The sequence below is a fragment of the Leguminivora glycinivorella genome, chromosome 16 (assembly GCF_023078275.1).
Source record: "Leguminivora glycinivorella isolate SPB_JAAS2020 chromosome 16, LegGlyc_1.1, whole genome shotgun sequence".
NCBI lineage: Eukaryota > Metazoa > Arthropoda > Insecta > Lepidoptera > Tortricidae > Leguminivora > Leguminivora glycinivorella.
This window is the reverse complement of record NC_062986.1, coordinates 4,247,357-4,268,908: the sequence shown is the minus strand read 5'-3', so window position 1 is coordinate 4,268,908 and position 21,552 is coordinate 4,247,357. Positions and strand designations below refer to the sequence as shown.

Genomic DNA, 21,552 nt, shown 5'->3' with positions numbered 1-21,552 from the left:
TACATATTGGTACCAAATTTCAGCTTTCTAGCGCTTACGGTTACTGAGATTATCCGCGGACGGACGGACGGACGGACGGACGGACGGACAGACAGACATGGCGAAACTATAAGGGTTCCTAGTTGACTACGGAACCCTAAAAACACTACGTGACGTCACGCGAGGCAAGTCCATTGGGCGTTTAGTGTTTTGTATTCGATATCAGTTATATGACTTCACCACGTTAAATATTGCCGGTTATAAAAAGTACATCCTGTATTTTGCTTTATAATCCTGTATTTTCTACATATAAATTCCTCACCATTTTACGATATAATATGATCTCGTACCAACGTCGATCCCCACATGTACTTCAAAATAAAATATGAATAATCGGCGGCGCGTGTGTTAGCTCATTGAATAATATATATTTTATGTATGTGGATTCATATTGAAAGATAAGCGCTCAGCTACCTGCATAGTGAGTGACACGCTTAAATATAAGTCTAAAGTACTTAGATGATAAATCGCATTATTTTATTTGGCAGTAGTAGTAGTAGATTCCACGATGTATACTAAATTTATTATTTATAAATTAAATTATTTACTGACGCATGTGGAAAATAGGTATATTAAGTTAAAATTGTTACTCTAGTAGTCTTATCAAATACAACCCTTTCAGGCTTAGCATTAAATAGCGTGATGCGCACAGTTGAAATAAATTTTGGCGTTTTGTACACAACGTGCGGTTTGTCGAATGTCGAGAGAGGTCATTGCCCTTCCCCGCTGCCGCGCCACGGCCGCGCGGTCGGTATCATAATACCTACACTACCCGCGTCACTGCGCTCGCTTGACTTGATCGAACGCAAATATTAATACCGTATTATTTTTCGAAGCATTCTATTAAACTTACCCAAATTCACGTATCTTATTTATCTTGTCTTTTTAGTTAATAAGATAAGAACTCTAGTAACTTTAATATTTTTTGGAATGGTAAAAACCTATTTTTGCTAAATTATCGCAAATTTTATCAAGCACTGGAGTAGGAAAACACAATTTCAGTTTATTGATATATTTAAAGGAGGCAATGCGACGTTTCTTATTTTTTTTAACATGAATATTTTTTTGTGTCTGTTTCGCTAGGTATGACAAATTGTCATATAGCACTCGAGTAAATTGACCCAAACTACGTATACACGCTAAAAATATCATTCTAAATGCAATACAGTTACATTTTTTCTCTCGAATATTTTTTTTACCACATTAGGTCAAATTAAAAATTATAACCACAAATTACCAAATTACTAAAAAAGCACCCTAGGAATGTGACCCAAAACGAAATGTTAAATTTATATGCTGTCAATGTATTTATAAACAAAAACAAAATTAACTTTAATATTTTTTTAACTTAGGGCCCAAAATATAGCCAGCGCCGCAGGACTAGTTCCCGTGTAGTGCCGTTCGCGCGTGTAGTGCCGAATCGGCGTTCGGGGCCGGACGGCCGGACGCACGGACTTCGGCACCGTTCGGGTATTGAACACACGAGGCGGCCGGCGGACCGATCGACTTATTGCCGTGCCGGTTTGTATTTAAAAAATAGGTGAAATTTAAAATTTATATTAATTTAGCGAACGAATACGAATTGGTTTTATACATACTCGTTTTATTTTGATCAATAACGTGTTAACTATATTTTTTGTACTTGTTCCCGTTACGTTGTAGGCTACTGGTACAGATTAGATAATATGGTGATATTCAATACAAATATTACAAACGTATTCCTATTCCTATAGGTCCATAATTCGCCAGGCACACTAGTAGTCTATTGTTTTTTTTTTTCAATAAAGTTGCTTAAGACAATTGCGAAAAGTAGAGTTTAATGGACTTTATTTGTCTCTAGGTTAACTAATAGAAGTCTAAACAGGGTATTGGTTTGTGTGAAAAATACTATATTAGTTTACTTGATTGTTTTATAATGTTCATGGTGCCTTACTATAGGGACCATACCACCTATAGTATAGTTATATCTATTTCTCATAGTTGTAAAATAAATAAATAAATATTGGGGACATTACACAGATCGACTTAGCCCCAAACTAAGCAAAGCTTGTACTATGGGTGCTAAGCGACGATATACATACTTAAATATATAAATACATAACTATGGAAACGGATTATATCGCATATCCTGAATTTACTATTCATCCCGACGTTTCGAACACTTTACAGCGTCCTTGGTCAACGGGTGACACTTAGTTTCCACAGTTTTATTTCATAAATACCTTTCAAATTAAGGAAATGTATTTGAACTATCGAGTTATTCGTTTTTATCTAAGAAGTTAGTAGAATTAACGTCGCATGAGAAGACAAAGGTAATAATAATGACTTGTGAGCGGCACAATAACCAATAACCGTGGTGATTTTTACTGATAATAATAACACTCAAACCTCACACTCGGCTTCCCTTTGACATGGACAAAACTTTTGTTTGAAAAGTTCTAGATGTAGCCGCGCTGTTTTACAAATACCTAGTTAAGAATGGTATTTTTTTTTGTTATTTTGGAGGGAACCACTTTGAAGTGAATATGTATCCATAGTCCTGGTTCTTAACTTGAGCTAGTCGGATAGGGTGTGATAAAAAGCATGAGACTGTATATAGATAACTTACAAACACTTAACAGAAAAAAATAAAAGTACGCAGACGCCGAAGTGTCAATGTTTCCCTCTTTTCCCTCATTTTTATATCATTATCTTCAGTTTTTTTTATATTGTCATGAAAACCGTGAAAGCTATAATCACGATATTTAGGAAAAGTATATTCTCCATATAAATTTTCTACAATACTGTCTTTTAAGGTATATAGCTTTAACTCATCATTTTCAAATTATGCTTAAGTCCCCCGCATAATATTTGTGTTTAATTACTAGTGGGATGAGTAGGGGTAGCACTACCGACTGTTAGTTAATATACTTAAAATGGAAATATTGTAGAGAATTTCATGGTAATTCTCCTAGACATATTTCTGGTAAGTACCTACTCGTAATATTTACTTATCAAAACCTTTAATAGTTTTTGTGAAAATTTTAAAACGCTAAAAATGGGATATAATAGTGGGGGGGAAGAGATTGACTCCTCGGCGTGTTTCTACTTCTATTTATTCTTATGAACGTCAAAGCTATGTGCATACCAAGTTTCATGCTTTCTGACATCATAATAATTTAGGCCACTGAAAACGCGTGCCCTATATAATAATACCTAAAATGTAAAACATGGAAAAAAATCGAGTAGTTAAAATTTGTCCCCCAGTCACAATTGCTCCGCTGTCCCTTTCTCGTTTTAGTTATTAAGGTTTTATCATTTTTGGTTCTTTAAACTGATTTTCATATTCGCTTGAACCAAAAACGCGAACGATCATCAAGCATCACTATACGTCGAGAACGGATCGGACCCGCGGGTTTTTAGAGTCCGTCGATCCGGACACACGGACTACACGGGTACCCGGACTTTAATTACACGGTCCCTAATTACCCGTTCCAAACGGGCCAGAAATCCGGATTCGTGTAACACGGGAACGGATACCCGGCAACGGGTACACGAAACACGGACGCGACCGGGAGCCCTAATTTGTACTTTAAAGATTTTGCGTATATTTTGGAAACTATAAGAGATAGAGCAAATAGACTTCAGATTTTGGTTGTCGGTGGCACAATTTTTTTGTTTTCGTATATATACACCATTTTTTGGACCTATTAGGGCAATATTATGGTCAGTGCAGTTCTAAACAGTCGTAAGCGCCTCTTTTTTAGTAGGAACTTAAGTCATTTTGGCAAATGCTTAAAATTTTTAACAATTTCTAAACAGAAATGAATTTCTTTCTACCTGTCCATGGCGCTCACAAAATTTCAAAACATTTAGTAAGTACTTGCAGCGGCAGTGAGTGAAAAATCTCAATTTGAGTTTTTTCTCTTAAGTCCGACTTACGCTTGACTGTAGATTTCTAATAGGTTTTCCTGTAATCTACAGGTAGAGGGCTATCTCGTGTATTTTTTTGAAAATTTTCCGCTAGGTAGTTTCGGAGATAAGGGGGGAATGGTAATTTTTTGCTTATTTTCTTAAATTACTTCTAAATTACCGAAATAAAAACTATAAAAAAAATATATTTGAGATGCTTATAAAATGCTCTTTCATTTGATATGTAACACAATATAGTTCTAATAACTTTGATTTTTAATTGTCAATTTTACCCCCAAAAGTGGCCCCTATGATTAAATTTCGTTTAATTTCATTTAATTATATTACATGTCCGTCTTTGGGCCACTTGTTTACATACGTGTGCCAAATTTCAAGTAAATCGGTCTAGTAGTTTCGGAGAAATCGGCTGTGACAGAGGGACAGACAGACACGCGAGTGATCCTATAAGGGTTCCGTTTTTCCTCTTTGAGGTACGGAACCCTAAAAAACGAGGCGAGATGACCTCGACGTATTTTGCAGCGGCTAGCCGAAGCAGGCGGCAAAACGTGATGGGTGGCGGAAGAAAAGAGAGGCCTTTGCAGTGGGTCACAAATATAGGCTAGGAAAAAAAATTGTTTGCTCTTGCCTGGGGGTTTTTATCTAGCACGAAGTCGAAACTCCAAAACCATGCAGAGTGCGTTTTTTAAAAATGTAAAAAAAGTACCTACAATTTTTTTTTCATGAATATGTACACTACTGTACTGTAAACACCACAATCAGAAAAGGTATCCGGGGGTGGCACATGAGGAGCCCACGACGGTCCTGGTCAGTTCCATGTCGCTAATAGGTCCGGGTTCTCCATTTTAGTAGTAGCTAGGTGCTCCGCATTCCTGTGATAATGGTGATTTAGTCAATGAACATTAATTAACAGTTATTTGTTATACTAGGGGGCAAAGTTGTATTTTAACGCATAGTATGGAATTGAAAAATGAGCAAGTGAAAGGATTCTATAGTTGAACCACGAGCGAAGTGAGTGGTTCGAGAATAGAACTCTAAACTTGCGTGTTTTAAAACACGAGAAGTAAAATACATTTGCACCCGAGTGTAACACAAAACTTTTCCCCTCACTATAGCGAGGAAACTACAACGCAAAAAATGCGTTTATCACTGCTTCCAGTAGTTCCACAGGTGGTAAATCATCTTTATTACTAGATTCACCTACTTTATCAATTTTAAAGCAGTTAATTTGACTTTATTCAAGGTCAAATTACTTTACCCACTAGTGGATAAAATGCGTTTTTACCCGCTGGTATTAAAGGACAAAACACGTGTTTCCGAGCTAGTGAGGGGGAAAATGTTTTTTCATCGCACTCTATTGCTATTTTGCACTTAATACATGCCAAGTTGCGCTTTCGCTTTCTCCCAGACCGGACTGTAGCTCCGGTTAAAAAGCCGTAATATAAGTAGTTCTCGAGATATTAAGTTATGTGACAGACGGACGGACACACAAGACGGACGGAACGGCACCATAAAGGTTCCTTTTGTACCTTTTTGGTACGGAACCCTAAAAAACCGCCGCTTTTGGAGTTCTGGTGAAAGGTACTTACGAATGTTGAATAGGCTACTTGCCTCCTAGTCAAATCAGCTTCCCTTTAAGAACTGTCAAAACGAATTTTAACGTTTTGCTAATATGAAATCGAATTGAGTGACGTCACGTTCAACTCATTTACTTTATATATTTCTACCTGACGAATTAAATAGAATTTGTATTTAAAAATAACTTCTATCCATGTTTTCCTTATATTTATCTGATGCTTTATTTCGTGCATGGTATTAAATAATTTATTTTAAGTACAGTCAAGTTCCATGTTGTGTAGAAATGTGTATTTTTTAAAACTGCTTTCAATGTCTGGTTATTTGATGGAAATACAAATGAATACATCAATAACGTATACCTACCGTTAAGGTTTAAGGAGTTCCCTCAATTCGTCATGAATCCAATATCCGACTACCTATAAGAAATCGAGTTTGACAAAATTTAAGTTAAAAACTCAATATGCTTAGCAAACAAAGATCCTTTTGTGTCGTCTTTGAGAAGTTTCGTTCTGATCATCATAAGCAGTTCCACTGCACCAACCCCAAACTCAAGTAATTTGTAGTGAATGGGATTGGTATTTGGTTATTATTTTGTAAAATGTATTGTAATGAATAAAATGGGTGTTATATGAAAAGTGTGCCGGAATGAACTCTGGTAAGGCTTCGGACTTTTGTAATACAAGGTCCTCTTGCTATACTAATCTAACGCTGTGGGTTTCATAGAGTTGATGTGAATAATAATGCCGAAATATTAATTCATGCAAATATAATTCATTAGGACTAAAAAACTAAGGGCCGATTACATGGGCTCAAGGCCGGTTAAACTTAAGGTCTAGCCGCTTATGGTCTACACGCGCGGTGTTGTATGATAGACGACTACGCGTATCTTTGGCCAAAGAAAACGGGGGGAAAATGTTTGTGCACTCACGAACTCGCGGTCTCGTCGTTTGTAGCGCCGGTACCGTCAGGGTACGGGCGGAACGTCGGTGGCGGCGGTGGGCGACGAGCTCGCTGTAGTTCAGGTCGCGAGTGTGACCCGTGAAGTCCTTAGCTTGGTCGGCGGCGGACCAGGCGCCGCGCGACTCACAGCCCGGGTCCGGGAGCTGTAGCTTGCGGAGAAAGACGCCAGCGCTATCAGCGCATCGTTGACGCGCCCGCGCCAAAGGCGCCGGTCAGACGACGCCGGCAAATGATGGGGGGGGACGTGTAAAACACCTTGAGGTCGCCGGCGCTACCTTGCAGCAGCGCCCGGCATACAGCCCACGCCCCGTCAGCTGTACTCTACGGTGAAGACTCGGAAGCCTCGCGGGCTTTCAACACACTGCACGCAACGCACACTTCGCACGCGATATACGTTTTCTTAGTTTACTAACACGAGAACTACGCCTGGCAGCATGTCAAGGCGCAATCAGCCGCCTGCGGCGGCGGCGGGGACCGGATCAGAAATTAATTAACGGAGCGCGCGTGTTCCCGTATTCGATCCTGTGCTCATCTGTCAAAACCGTCGACTGAACCAACCCACGAAAATCTGCGTTCCGTTTGTTCGGTCCGCTCTCCATATCAGACTCAATCCTATTAAAAAACCTTGAATAAATTAAACTTCAAACCGTATCGACATTATTTATACTATTTAATAATAGTTATCACCACACGGGATTTAATAGAATTTCTTAACAAATCTTTGATCTTTTTCTATTTGTGTCTCCCCTCCGAACTACGTGAAACGAAACGCACCAACTTTTTCTATTTGTCAAATTCTGACTTATTTCTACCGTACATTCTCTAACCTATTTCAAGTAACCAATATCTAATTACTTTTTTGGAAATACCGAAAGATGTGGGATGTGATCGGATTTACTAAATTCTACGTTAAAAAAGAAACATTTTGGTGTACGCAAAGTCTAGTTCTGTTTTGTAATTACTGTGTACCAAGTCCTAGAAGTTTGACATAGCCTAGTGTTTATATCGCGGCATATCTAAAGTTCAGGGCTTTTATATGGCCTAAAGGAATGCAAAATTAGGAGTTCAGAAGGTAAGCCACGATTTTATATAGGCGTTAAGCTTCGGTGTATGTTTTCTGTGGAAAAAAACGGCATCGAAAACCGATGGTGATATTGAGGTTAATTTTCATATAAAATGTATGTAGTATCACTACAGTATCCCCCTTCTCGGCAAAAAGGGAGAGTACCACTCGACCGAAACAGCCGGGGTAACCGTGAAAAAAATAAGGAATATAGATCCAATCAACAATTATTTTTTCTTTGAATAATTATCATGCACTTATGCTACTTACTATTGTCGCTTGGACTATAATTCCTATTTCTACGTTTTATAGCTAATTTCTTAACTAGTATTGTTTCCTATTCTAAGTGTTTGAAATCATAGTGGCGTCCCACTATGGTTTCTGAAATTTTAACTTAAGGTTTTATCTATAGTTCGTTAAAGATAATTTTAAATTAAATAGTTTAATTACTATGACTATAATTACTTATAGCATACCTACTTAATACGAGCTACCTTTAGCTTCTATGGCTATACAACGTTTAAGTGCCAAGTACTTTGATCAGGGTCACTTGTTGTAAGTTCACCATATTCATTAATTATTTCAATACTAAATTTAGCATGCAATATTATATACATGCTTATACCTATAGTTCTAGTATTCTACAGTAACTTGGTAACTATTTATTACTTGTTATTTACAACTTTAAATTATTTAGATAGTGGAGGCTTATTCATGTCTCACACTTCTAGTTTAAATTCCTAAGTTTTGCCTTGAGGCTTTCAATATACTAAGAAAAAAAACTTATTTTTCGTTTTTTCTCCCAAAGTATTGAGTTTTAGTCCATGATTTTGTACTACCCTGCCGGCTTAGGGTGTACAGTTATGTAAGAAATTGGTTTTAATGGGAACGTTCCAAAAAAAATTTTTGACTTAAGTTGTCAAAATTAGTATGTGATCACATAAAAAGTGTGTTCTGTGGACACTAAAAAAAAATCTTGGCAACTATGGCCAAGGAAGTAGGGATCCCTTTTAAAAAAATGTGGGTTTTTATAATAACTTTACCCAAAAAAATTTACCAAAATATTTGCAACTAATTCGAGCTTACACCTTGTAGCAACTTCAGGTCATGTAACGAATTTGGAATGCATCTTGTGGAATGCATGCCATTCGTCAATAGGTCACGACCTTTTTTTTAACAAAATGGTGTAGGTATACCTCGTTACAATATTGATTAGTATACTATTCAAGAATAGCTAGGCAGGAGTGTATGTCGACTCCGCCTATAGTTGTCAATCCGTGACAAAAAATCAGAGACGTCCGAGTCACCTGAAAGCTTTAAGTTCCAGGACCGCAGATGGTCCTCTTTTAGGACATGAACAATGCGTTCATTATTTTCCCTAATATCTCTAATGGGAGTAGAAAACTTCCCTGTCAAATCCAGGTTTGCTCGGCGAACAAGTTCAGGTGCCCCCAATGTAGGCATTGAGGGTTGAGGATTGTCTGATGTGGATGGGCCGGGCGGGTGGGCTTCTGCATGAGCAGGACCCCGCGGTCGCGTGTTGACATATGAGGGGATCGGAGACTTATTGTCTCTTGTATTTACTTCTTGATAATCTTCGACGTCCGACATGTTGCCAAAGACGTGGGTCCACCTGAGTCAGGTCTAGCAATAAATAAATCAATGACACTTCTGTGTTTGCAGAAAATGTGAAATAAAATATAAATGCACTCTTAAAGTGAGAGTGAGAAATAATAAGTGGCTGGTGCTATGCTATTTATTCATAGCGCAGCCTAAAAAATTATAATAATAAATAAACTTGCTAGCCTGTTACAAGTGGACTCACAAATTAATTAATAAATTTATTCTATTGTCAATATTTAGTGACTGATGAAGATTCAGGTAAAAAATGTGGCCCAAAAAATTTCAAATTTATTAAATTTAAATTTTTAAGAAATAATACACTATGAAATCCACAGGGTAATAAAGTATTAAATTGCTTCGGGCGCCATTTTGTAGTGAATGGGATTGGTATTTGGTTATTATTTTGTAAAATGTATTGTAATGAATAAAATGGGTGTTATATGAAAAGTGTGCCGGAATGAACTCTGGTAAGGCTTCGGACTTTTGTAGTACAAGGTCCTCTTGCTATACTAATCTAACGCTGTGGGTTTCATAGAGTTGATGTGAATAATAATGCCGAAATATTAATTCATGCAAATATAATTCATTAGGACTAAAAAACTAAGGGCCGATTACATGGGCTCAAGGCCGGTTAAACTTAAGGTCTAGCCGCTTATGGTCTACACGCGCGGTGTTGTATGATAGACGACTACGCGTATCTTTGGCCAAAGAAAACGGGGGGAAAATGTTTGTGCACTCACGAACCCGCGGTCTCGTCGTTTGTAGCGCCGGTACCGTCAGGGTACGGGCGGAACGTCGGTGGCGGCGGTGGGCGACGAGCTCGCTGTAGTTCAGGTCGCGAGTGTGACCCGTGAAGTCCTTAGCTTGGTCGGCGGCGGACCAGGCGCCGCGCGACTCACAGCCCGGGTCCGGGAGCTGTAGCTTGCGGAGAAAGACGCCAGCGCTATCAGCGCATCGTTGACGCGCCCGCGCCAAAGGCGCCGGTCAGACGACGCCGGCAAATGATGGGGGGGACGTGTAAAACACCTTGAGGTCGCCGGCGCTACCTTGCAGCAGCGCCCGGCATACAGCCCACGCCCCGTCAGCTGTACTCTACGGTGAAGACTCGGAAGCCTCGCGGGCTTTCAACACACTGCACGCAACGCACACTTCGCACGCGATATACGTTTTCTTAGTTTACTAACACGAGAACTACGCCTGGCAGCATGTCAAGGCGCAATCAGCCGCCTGCGGCGGCGGCGGGGACCGGATCAGAAATTAATTAACGGAGCGCGCGTGTTCCCGTATTCGATCCTGTGCTCATCTGTCAAAACCGTCGACTGAACCAACCCACGAAAATCTGCGTTCCGTTTGTTCGGTCCGCTCTCCATATCAGACTCAATCCTATTAAAAAACCTTGAATAAATTAAACTTCAAACCGTATCGACATTATTTATACTATTTAATAATAGTTATCACCACACGGGATTTAATAGAATTTCTTAACAAATCTTTGATCTTTTTCTATTTGTGTCTCCCCTCCGAACTACGTGAAACGAAACGCACCAACTTTTTCTATTTGTCAAATTCTGACTTATTTCTACCGTACATTCTCTAACCTATTTCAAGTAACCAATATCTAATTACTTTTTTGGAAATACCGAAAGATGTGGGATGTGATCGGATTTACTAAATTCTACGTTAAAAAAGAAACATTTTGGTGTACGCAAAGTCTAGTTCTGTTTTGTAATTACTGTGTACCAAGTCCTAGAAGTTTGACATAGCCTAGTGTTTATATCGCGGCATATCTAAAGTTCAGGGCTTTTATATGGCCTAAAGGAATGCAAAATTAGGAGTTCAGAAGGTAAGCCACGATTTTATATAGGCGTTAAGCTTCGGTGTATGTTTTCTGTGGAAAAAAACGGCATCGAAAACCGATGGTGATATTGAGGTTAATTTTCATATAAAATGTATGTAGTATCACTACAAATTTTGGAGAAAATAGGCTGTGACAGACGGACAGACAGGCGCACGAGTGATCCTATGAGGGTTCCGTTTTTCCTTTTTGAGGTACGGAATCCTAAAACCAAAGTCATAATAAGTGTCTCGTTCAAATTTGAGTAGTTCCGTTCTGATCATCATCAGCAGTTCCACTGCACTAAATGTCACTGTTCGGTACGGTCGACTACAAAGAGATGTATCCATTTCTCACCTTATTACGATGCAAGAAGCTGAAAAAGTGTATACATCTCTTTGTAGTCGACCGTACGTAAACGCATGCTGTTCTTATAATAACACAAAAACCAATATATGTATACCTGAATAAATTAAAGTTATGGTCTTTGGGAGCCTGGGGTCTGCTTTGACAATCAATCCCAAGATTTGGCGTAGGCACTAGTTTAACGAAAGCGACTTCCATCTGACCTTCCAACCCGATGGGTAATTAGGGCTTTATTAGGATTACCCGGTTTCCTCACAATGCTGTCCTTCAGCGAAAAGCTACTGGCAAATATCAAATGACATTTCGCACATAAATTCCAAAAACCTCATTAGTGCGATCCGGGGTTCGAACCCGCGAGCTCTAACGCGACCACTGTTCTGAACGTAAATGCATACTGTTCTTATAATAATACTAAATTAAGTCACTATAAGTGTGTCGTCCAGATTTGAGGAGTTCCTTTATGACCATCATCAGCAGTTCCACTGCACCAAATGTCACTGTTATGAATGTACTTAAATTAAAGCTATTCTCATATAAATACCAAATTCATTGTAAGTGTGCCGTGCAGATTTGAGGAGTTCCATTCTGATCCATTTCCATCATCATCAGTTCCATTGCACTGAGTTCCACTGTTCTGAACATAAATGCATGCTGTTCTTATAAAAATACCAAAGTCACTATGAGTGTGCCTTTCAGACTTGAGGAGTTCCGTTCTGACCATCATCAGCAGTTCCACTGCACCAAATGTCACTGTTCCGTACGTATATGCATGCTGTTCTTATAAAAACACAAAAATCACCACATGTATGCCTTCAAGATTCGAGGAGTTGCCTTGATTTCTCCAGGATCCCATCATCAGAACTGGATTTTGATAAAAATAGGACTAATCTCAAATCTGTATACATATATACATTCAATAAAAAAAAATGAAATCGGTCCTGTAACAACGGAGAAATCGACAACATAAAGAAACCGGTCAAGTGCGAGTCGGACTGGCCCACTGAGTAGTATCCGTACAAACTTACAAAAGTTAAAATAATCTCATGTATCTCATATATGTACCTATAACTTTAAAGATTTGACTATAATTACCTATAGGTATCGGTGAATTCGCTAACTAATTTGCGCGACCTGTTTAGTATGTTAGTTTTTCAGGGATAATTATTTCTTAATGTTAACTCATTTGCATAGTTTAATCTTTATTTAGAAGAGATTTTTTTTACGTATAATCTCGTATTCATTTGTAGTTCGATCTGTTCGATAAAATCCGCAAGGGTGGTTAAATTGAATTTTAAATCTGATTAGTTTTTAAAACCGAAATAAATTACACATATGAAAGAAAAAGTGACCAAGGCCTCCAGTGCCTGAGGCTGGAATCGAACCAACGTACCCTGCAATCGCGGCAGATGCCTATTTCCGCTCGGCCACCCAGGTCACAGATGCTGAGGTCGAAATTATCTCTCATATGAGTAATCTATACAAGGACTCGCAGCGCCCTCTGACCATCCCTAGAACCTTCCTTCCTTGACAGATTTGAGGCGGCGGTTAAAAATAGTTTTGATATGTACAATTTGAGCTTTTTCATACGATACCCCACTTGACGTAGTAGCTTGACATGATTTACAGTTTGCCATTAGAAGTTAAAAATGTTCATACCTGTTCCAAATTTCAAATCGATAGCAAAATTACCTAGTTCTCGAGATATTTAGAAATATGACAGACAGACAGACATACGGACAGAGTGGGACCATAAAGGTTCCTTTTGTACCTTTTTGGTACGGAACCCTAAAACCAAAAAAAATACAGACGAATTGAGAACCCCTTCCTTGAGATTTGGAGCGGCGGTAAAGTTAAAGAAAAACATGAACCCTAATAATTATATAACCTCCTTTATTTTCGATAAAAAAAGTCTGTTAAAAAAGGGACATAACTCTTTTCAACTAATCAGTTCAGTATTTTTTTATGAATTCAAGCTTTTATTTTTATAAATTTAACCCTTAAATGCATGACCTTGACAAAGATTAATTCAAATTTGTATTTTGACATGCTGTAATTACAGTCAAAAATAGATGATGCATATATACATCGCTGTGCATTAAAGGGTTAAGTCGTTTTTCCTCTATTGTTGGCATTGTAGATACACAGATATTTTCAATTTTGTTAAACTTATTACCTGGCTCTCAGATTCTCCGCTCATTGTAGCTGCTTCTGTGAACGTCGGCGATTCTTGACGTTTGGGTTCCGACGCGCCTTCATCATTAAATCTGCAATAATAATGATCACGAATAAATCAGAAGTTTCCAACCATTGGCGTGTGCAAAGGGCTTGGCACTTGGCAGTAATAGTTATTTGTTATACAAGGGGGCAAAGTTGTATTTGAACGTCGAATGTGGAATTGAAAAACTAGCAATTGAAAGGATACCTGCGTTTCACGATAAAATATCAAGAGCCAACACCATGACAGCTCCTCGAAACAATCACTAGTCCTTGTTCCAGGAAGCCCAGGAGATCCGAAAATTGGTCCTGGACAAATCGGCCTTGGTCCGATGAAGAATCACTGTAACATAAAAAATAAATTTACAAGTTAATTAGTGTTAATTTACAAGAGAAAATGCTTGAGTTGCTAAAAAATCCCTCAACTCTTCATGGATTCCAACATCAGAACAGCGCAGGTTTCGACATGTCACAAAAGAACGCCACCTCAATAAGTCAATACGTAGGCAACAGAACCCTAGGCGTTACGGGGCCCGAATAGAAGGGGCAAACTAAGAAAGAGGTAGCGCAATATCATTTTTAGGGTTCCGTACCAAAAAGGTACAACAGGAACCCTTATGGTGCGACTCTGTCCGTCTGTCTGTCCGTCTGTCACATTCCTAAATATCTCGAGAACTACTAATGCTATCAACTTGAAATTTGGAATAGTTGTGAACATTGTGAACCTCTACAAATAGAACATATAATTTTTTTTAATTTATTAATTTTAATTGTAGAACATGGCCAAAATGAAAGGGGGGCAAACTGTAAATTTCAAGTTACTAGGTCAAGTGGGGTATCGTTAGAAAGAGCTCAAATTGAACGTAAATAAACTATTTTTTTTAAATTTTTGTTGTGGAAAAAAAAAGAATTTTGAAGGAAAATGTAAAAAAAAATACCGTCCCCCCCTTATCTCCGAAGTTTACCAACGAAAAATTATGAAAATTTTAGGAAACATTTGTTTTATCTTGAAAACCTTTTTTTTAATTCACAAAAAACTTTTCAGATTTTTACTTTTAATTTACCCACCTTTGCGGATGTATATAGTACTTCAAATTAATACGAGATGTTACGTAAATCAAATTCTTTCCAATAAAGTAAAAATTGTTTAAATCGGTTAACATTATAAAGAATAATCCCTGAAAAACCAACATACTAATATGGTCGCGCAAATTAGTTAGCGAATTCACCGAGAGATGGCGCTATACACAATAATGCTCATTAGTACCTATACTTTTGTCTTCTAGTCAAGTCGTTAGAGGTATGTGAAAACGTGAGATTATTTTAACTGGGGAGTTTGAAAGTTTGTAAGGAACCCTCGGTGGGCGATTCCGACTCGCACTTGACCGGTTTTTTTAAATTTGTTTTAGAATAACGTCACTTTTATTCGAAAACTTTTTTACAAACCTATTTAAGTGTAGAGAAAAAAGTTTTGTACCGAACCGAACTTATCCAACGACTATAAGGTAACGGGCCCAATCATGGACAGTTTAAGATGAAATTTTGCCTATTTTCGATATTTCACTGAAACATGTAAAAATTCTACCGCTAAACGCTAAACGTGTTAAAACTTGAATGTCTTCCAGCGCATTGCAGAATAGATACTCCTATTGGTTTCTTCATAATTAACAAATTAAAGCAAGGTGCTTTTTCTCCAATCATGGACGGCAGTACTCCAGTAATGGATCCCCCATTATGAACGGTGAAATAAGTTTAAAAATTTACATTTAAAGCAAACTAATACTCAATGAGACAATTTTATATACCCCAAATAAAATTAGTTTGGGTTATTTTAACATAGGATTGTTTCTTGTAAATTTTGGTTTTTGTAAATTGTTCCTTGTCCACGGAACGGAGGTACGCAGTTTTCCGGGTCCAGTTATGGACACTCGCAAAATAACACAATTTCTTTATATCTTTGGAGTAACAAACTAGTATGTTTTATACCTTATCTCATGGTTAATACAGTAAGTAAAACTCATTCAAGTTTACACCGAGTATTATTTTTTTTATTAATTTATACATGAACTCTACTCTCTTAGCAACCTTATTTAATGAGAATTTTTACTAATATTTTTTTTCAGTAAACTGATGACTTTTATCTAGCCGCCAATCCTTCAGAAATAACCGAATTAAATGAAACGTCAAAATTAAGCAGCTCTATTACTCTTGTTTATGGTACAATGCCGTCAATTTTTAGGAACTAATTTCAAATTATTATTTTTAAGGATTTGTCCATAATGGTATCACCGTCCATTATGGGGTATTTTACATTATACCAAGAACCATTTAATACAGGACCAGCAGAGCCCATACTAAATACCGTACCCCAGCTGGCAGCCGTCAATCTATGTCGCTAGATGTCACTAAGAGTGTCATTTGAATAAAAATGTCGTTATTTAACACGTTCACTGCGGAGCCGGATTTTGTGAACTCGCTCTCAGTGCGTTACAACCCATGAGAGTCCTGTATTGAGCTTTCTCTCTGTGCGGTACAAGTCAATTACAGCTTGTAAGGAGGGTTTCATATTTTACCTAAAATACCTTTACCAGATACACATTTATTAAATTTTATTGAAACAATATTTAGTCTAATAACTAATCTACAAAATACTGTCTTCGCCGAAGTTGATGACTGTTCGTTTAGATTTTATAGACGAATTAATTAACAGGTCAAAATTGACTTGTGCCGCACAGCCAGAACGGGCACAGGTAAAAATGTCGATGATTTAGTAGTGATGAGGAAAATAAACGAACTAATATATCGATCCAATTCTTACTTTCTTTACCTTTAATGTAACCAGATTTTTATATACAACCAAAACTTTTAACTTTGCTCTTAACATTATTTAAAAAACGATTTTTAGAAATTTTAGTAAATATTTTGCATCAAGCAATTTGAACTTTTTACAATATATTTTTACGTAATAATATTTAGCAAAATTGTAAGCGTTTTGCGTATAAAAGCGTTATATTGTATTTAACGAATTTCATTTAAAACAATCGAAAAACATTTTTTCACCACAAAATAACGTGTGGATTGATAATATGGTAACAACACTAATGCATTTTGCACTTTGCTCCAGTGCTATACAAGGTCGTGCGTAACAGGTCATTAAAGGCCCTGTTCCGCACTGAATAACAAAAGTCTAAGACTGGTGCGAACAGGACATATGTGACCTGTTTATTAATTTATATGCTGTCAAATAGAGTGTAAAATGATAAATATAAACGTATACTTGACTATATAAAAATAATAAAATATAACAATGATATGGGCTTCGCACCAGGGTAAAGTTGCGCATTTCTGTCGCCGCACCAGGGGGAAGTCCAGAACAGGGTCAGAATGACCTGTTTCGCAGTGAACCTGTTAAAAAAAACCGGCCAAGAGCGTGTCGGGCCACGCTCAGTGTAGGGTTCCGTAGTTTTCTGTATTTTTCTCAAAAACTACTGAACCTATCAAGTTCAAAACAATTTTCCTAGAAAGTATTTATAAAGTTCTACTTTTGTCATTTTTTTCATATTTTTTAAACATATTGTTCAAAAGTTAGAGGGGGGGACGCACATTTTTTTCCTTTAGGAGCGATTATTCACAAAAATATTAATATTATCAAAAAGCGATCTTAGTAAACCCTTATTCATTTTTTAATACCTATCCAACAATATATCACACGTTGGGGTTGCAATGAAAAAAAATATCAGCCCCCACTTTACATGTAGGGGGGGTACCCTAATAAAACATTTTTTTCCATTTTTTATTTTTGCACTTTGTTGGCGTGATTGATATACATATTGGTACCAAATTTCAGCTTTCTAGTGCTAACGGTTACTGAGATTATCCGCGGACGGACGGACGGACGGACGGACGGACGGACGGACAGACAGACATGGCGAAACTATAAGGGTTCCTAGTTGACTACGGAACCCTAAAAATACGCACGCGGTAGTTCAACGGCATTACAAATGATACAGTAAAAAGTATAGATGACGCTAGGGGCCCGTGTCATGTTTCAGTCCCTGTTTACAACGCAAGCCATCGGCATCGTTCTTATTTTGAATTATGACAGTCATCCAAAAGAGTACCATACTGTCAAATTTTCTATCGCTTTCATTTTGAGCGTGACGTCAATGATTAGTAATATTACTTTCAATATATTTCAAATTTATATTTTAAATGAGGCCATTTCGAATAGTGTTTATGATTATGATAGATATCATGTTGACAATCAATCTCCGTCTCGCTCGCACCAATCCTATATTTGTACGAGTGCGACCGAAACGAGTTGAGTATTATTTAAAGATTTTTGAATGTGCAAAATCCATGAAGAATAGAAATAAAGGAGCAACCTCTTTAAGTATCAGAAGTGCACATATAAAAGAAAAGATAGGTGGCGCTGCAATCGCAGGTGCATAAGGGTTTGACAATCTCTTTGCCTTCTCGGTAGTGAGTGACCCCGCCTACGGAGCAAGGGGTCCCGGGTTCAAATCCTGGTGAGACCTTTATTATTTTTTTCTACTAATATTTTTCTTTAATTATTTTATTTTTTTAATGTCCAAAAATATTTTTTTGTTTTGTTACAACTTTTTTAAATTTCATTTGCAAGACTTACAACATTACTGAAGAATCCTAAGATGGGGCAAACAATGTAAAAGGGCTTAAGTTAACATTTGTATGAATAAAACAATAAATAAACACAAATAAAATACACAAAAAGAAAATAAATGTATAAAAAAAAACAAAAAGCAGAAAGATCGCTGTCAGAATTGAACCCGAGAACATCTGCGTACGAAGCCAGCGCACTACCACGGGACTACGTCTTGACTTGCTCAGTCTGACGAAATTAGCCTAGAGAAAAGAACGTCTAATGTCATCTCACATCGCTGATCATTGAGCGAGACATGCGCTCCAAGTGGAGATATTTGTAACTGCAATTATAAAGGCTCAGCCGGTCATTTTTGCGACTGTTCTACTTCGACAGACTTTCCTCCTTATCTCTAGTCTCCCTGGCAAAATCTTATTGGTAGTTGTCACAAAAACCTACTTTTTCCATAAAGCCTGGCTTCCACATATGCGGAATCAAGCGGCGTCGAGTCGAGTTTTCATCATATACATTTGAATGCTATTCGACGCATCATGAGAAATGCAAAATACGAAAGTATAGCTATTAGTAAACTACGTAATAATTTATGGCAGAAGGTCCTTTAAGTATTAGGGACTGAATAAATTAACCGACTTGGTATTACAGGGATCTCAACTCTTTTTTACGCCAGAAGAACTGTGTTGAAGGACCAGCGATTACGTAGTTCCTGACGAACTATTGTAATATAAAATAAAATAAAACGGAAAAATAAAATTATGGTAATTGATGCGTGCCGAACTTACTGCTGTTGTTTTCTCGACAGTTCAGCGGGCGGCCACCCTTTCGAATATTTACTTGGTTCACTCTTTCTTGTGTACACTCGCGAATCGTTATTTATTTAATTAATAATTATAACTTTATTCGTCGTTGCGGATATTTTTTCACATTGACATCGAATGTCTTTTAGTTTAGCAGATTGACGTATTTTCTTATATTTTTTAAGAAGGTCGGCAAAAAGGCAGGTGACACGACAAATAAAAATGAGGTTGAACCTATCATAAGGAAGAGCGAACGGGATGGACGATATGAATGATAATGAATGAAAAGGGCGCGAACAAACTGAGTTGCGAAGACTTGGTGTTTTTACAAGTTTTGTTTTTGATGGGATACAGTATCTATTGTCTTAGTCCGTTTTTATCCGATCCGATATCGGATGTCGGAAGGATTTAAATGGAAAAACCGGCCAAGAGCGTGTCGGGCCACGCTCAGTGTAGGGTTCCGTAGTTTTCCGTATTTTTCTCAAAAACTACTGAACCTATCAAGTTCAAAATAATTTTCCTAGAAAGTCCTTATAAAGTTCTACTTTTGTGATTTTTTTCATATTTTTTAAACTTATGGTTCAAAAGTTAGAGGGGACGCACATTTTTTTCCTTTAGGAGCGATTATTTCCGAAAATATTAACATTATCAAAAAATGATCTTAGTAAACCCTTATTCATTTTTAAATACCTGCCCAACAATATATCACACGTTAGGGTTGGAATGAAAAAAAATATCAAACCCCACTTTACATGTAGGGGGGCAAACTAATAAAATATTTTTTTCCAATTTTTATTTTTGCACTTTGCTGGCGTGATTGATATACATATTGGTACCAAATTTCAGCTTTCTAGTGCTAACGGTTACTAAGATTATCCGCGGACGGACGGACGGACGGACAGAAAGACATGGCGAAACTATAAGGGTTCCTAGTTGACTACGGAACCCTAAAAACAAGTAAAAATATAGGTGAAATTATGTTTTTTTCAACTCCCGGGTTGCAAAACAATGCCATCTAGTTTTGAACCAAAAATTGAGCTTTTTTCAGGGGTACGCTTTTTTGTATGGGCTATGTCAGTCCAGTATTAAATGGTTCTTGATTATACTAATATAATATAGCAATACCCATGACGAATTTGTGTCAAATGTCAGATTCCAAATTGAACATTAATTTTGAAATCAGCAGCCCCGAAACCTAATTTACGACACTCCCATGACGACACAAAAGTTAGGAAAAAATGGGTTCTGTAATGAAATTAATGATAATTATACTAATGGTTAAGATGTGAACTTAAAATATAGCTTTTTTGGCTCACCTTAACTATAAAATGAAATAGACCTACCATAACTACTTACATAATTTGCTAACTGCCGGACAAGCGCTTGACGAGCAGCGCGACCCAGCTGCAGCTCTTTGTTTAGCCAACACCTGTCAGGAGCTATTGCCAAATAAATATCAGCATTCTGCTGACGGGCGTCAAACTCCGCCGCTAATCTCTGCTCCTGCTGCTGCTCCTGTTCTTCGTGTCGGTTCAGCGGAGGCAGTTCACAATTCGCTTTGTTAGCTATATTGTCAAGCACACAACACGTTTTAACGATCTTAGCTGCCGCTGCTGGCTTGTAGTGCAGTTTATCCATTGACGACAAACACTGCCAACTGATTTTTAGTCGCCCAAAACACCGCTCTATACAGTTGCGGGCTCGAACTTGTAAAGCGGTATAACGAGCTTCTGGAGATCCTATAACCCTACTACAGGTGCATCCAAAAGTCAGTGCATCCATCAGTAGTGTTTGCCTCTGTGGGTAAGCTGAATCACCTGAAAGAATATAAAAATGTATGGCTGTGATATATTGAAATATACAATTATGCTACGAGATAAAGTGTTTTGTCTAACAGTTCTTACTTAGAGTGATATTTAAATTGACTAAACAATAAATCACACGTGCACGCAAGAAGATATTACACAGAAGATACTATATTTCTTTTAGACATTTGTCAAATTTATGTCACGTTAGCTTTTTTTTAAATATAAAATTATCATATCTACGTTTTCATGATGGGTCTACACCGACGCAAATGCACGTCATTCTTGTTTATTTTAATAATGCCAACGCCATCTTGCGACGAGTAGAGGAACCAAGTTGTGCCGAAAAAACTTGCAATTTACTCTTTGGTACGACAAAATCCCCGTCTAAGTGTCATAAACCAAACATGGCGGCCATACCCATCGACAAAAAAGTCTATATACTGTGCCATTCAGGAGAACGCATGCCTTGGTTCGTATTGTCAGGCCATGAGAGATTAAATTCGTGTAAAATTACGCAATTCATATCTTTGTAATGATATGATGATTCGAATTGCAATCTCATTCTGTCACTTTGACACAAGAGTAAAATCAAAGTAGAATCAATACTAGAGTCGTGACACGTTAGCAAAATGCAGACCAAAAGTGTGTACCAAAAGTATTGCCAGTATTACAAGTTTGACCCAAAAAAGGGAATTTAATCGTTTGCCGTGCTTAGGATTTCT

At 37.6% G+C, this 21,552-nt stretch overlaps 1 protein-coding gene and 1 long non-coding RNA gene across 3 annotated transcripts in view; one reads left to right on the top strand and one right to left on the bottom strand.

The window, feature by feature from the left end:
* Positions 1–21,552, top strand: part of LOC125234894 — a 68,361-nt gene that overhangs the window by 15,063 nt on the left and 31,746 nt on the right. The window lies entirely within an intron of this gene.
* LOC125234548 lies at positions 4,440–20,652 on the bottom strand. Of its 2 annotated transcripts, XR_007178013.1 has the most exons (4): positions 20,379–20,652; positions 13,795–13,929; positions 13,546–13,636; positions 4,440–4,820 (listed from the first exon to the last, which is right to left on the bottom strand). It is a non-coding gene; the product is annotated as an uncharacterized LOC125234548 (long non-coding RNA). The 2 variants fall into 2 exon arrangements; XR_007178014.1 differs by lacking the exon at positions 4,440–4,820 and having other exon boundaries at positions 13,442–13,636.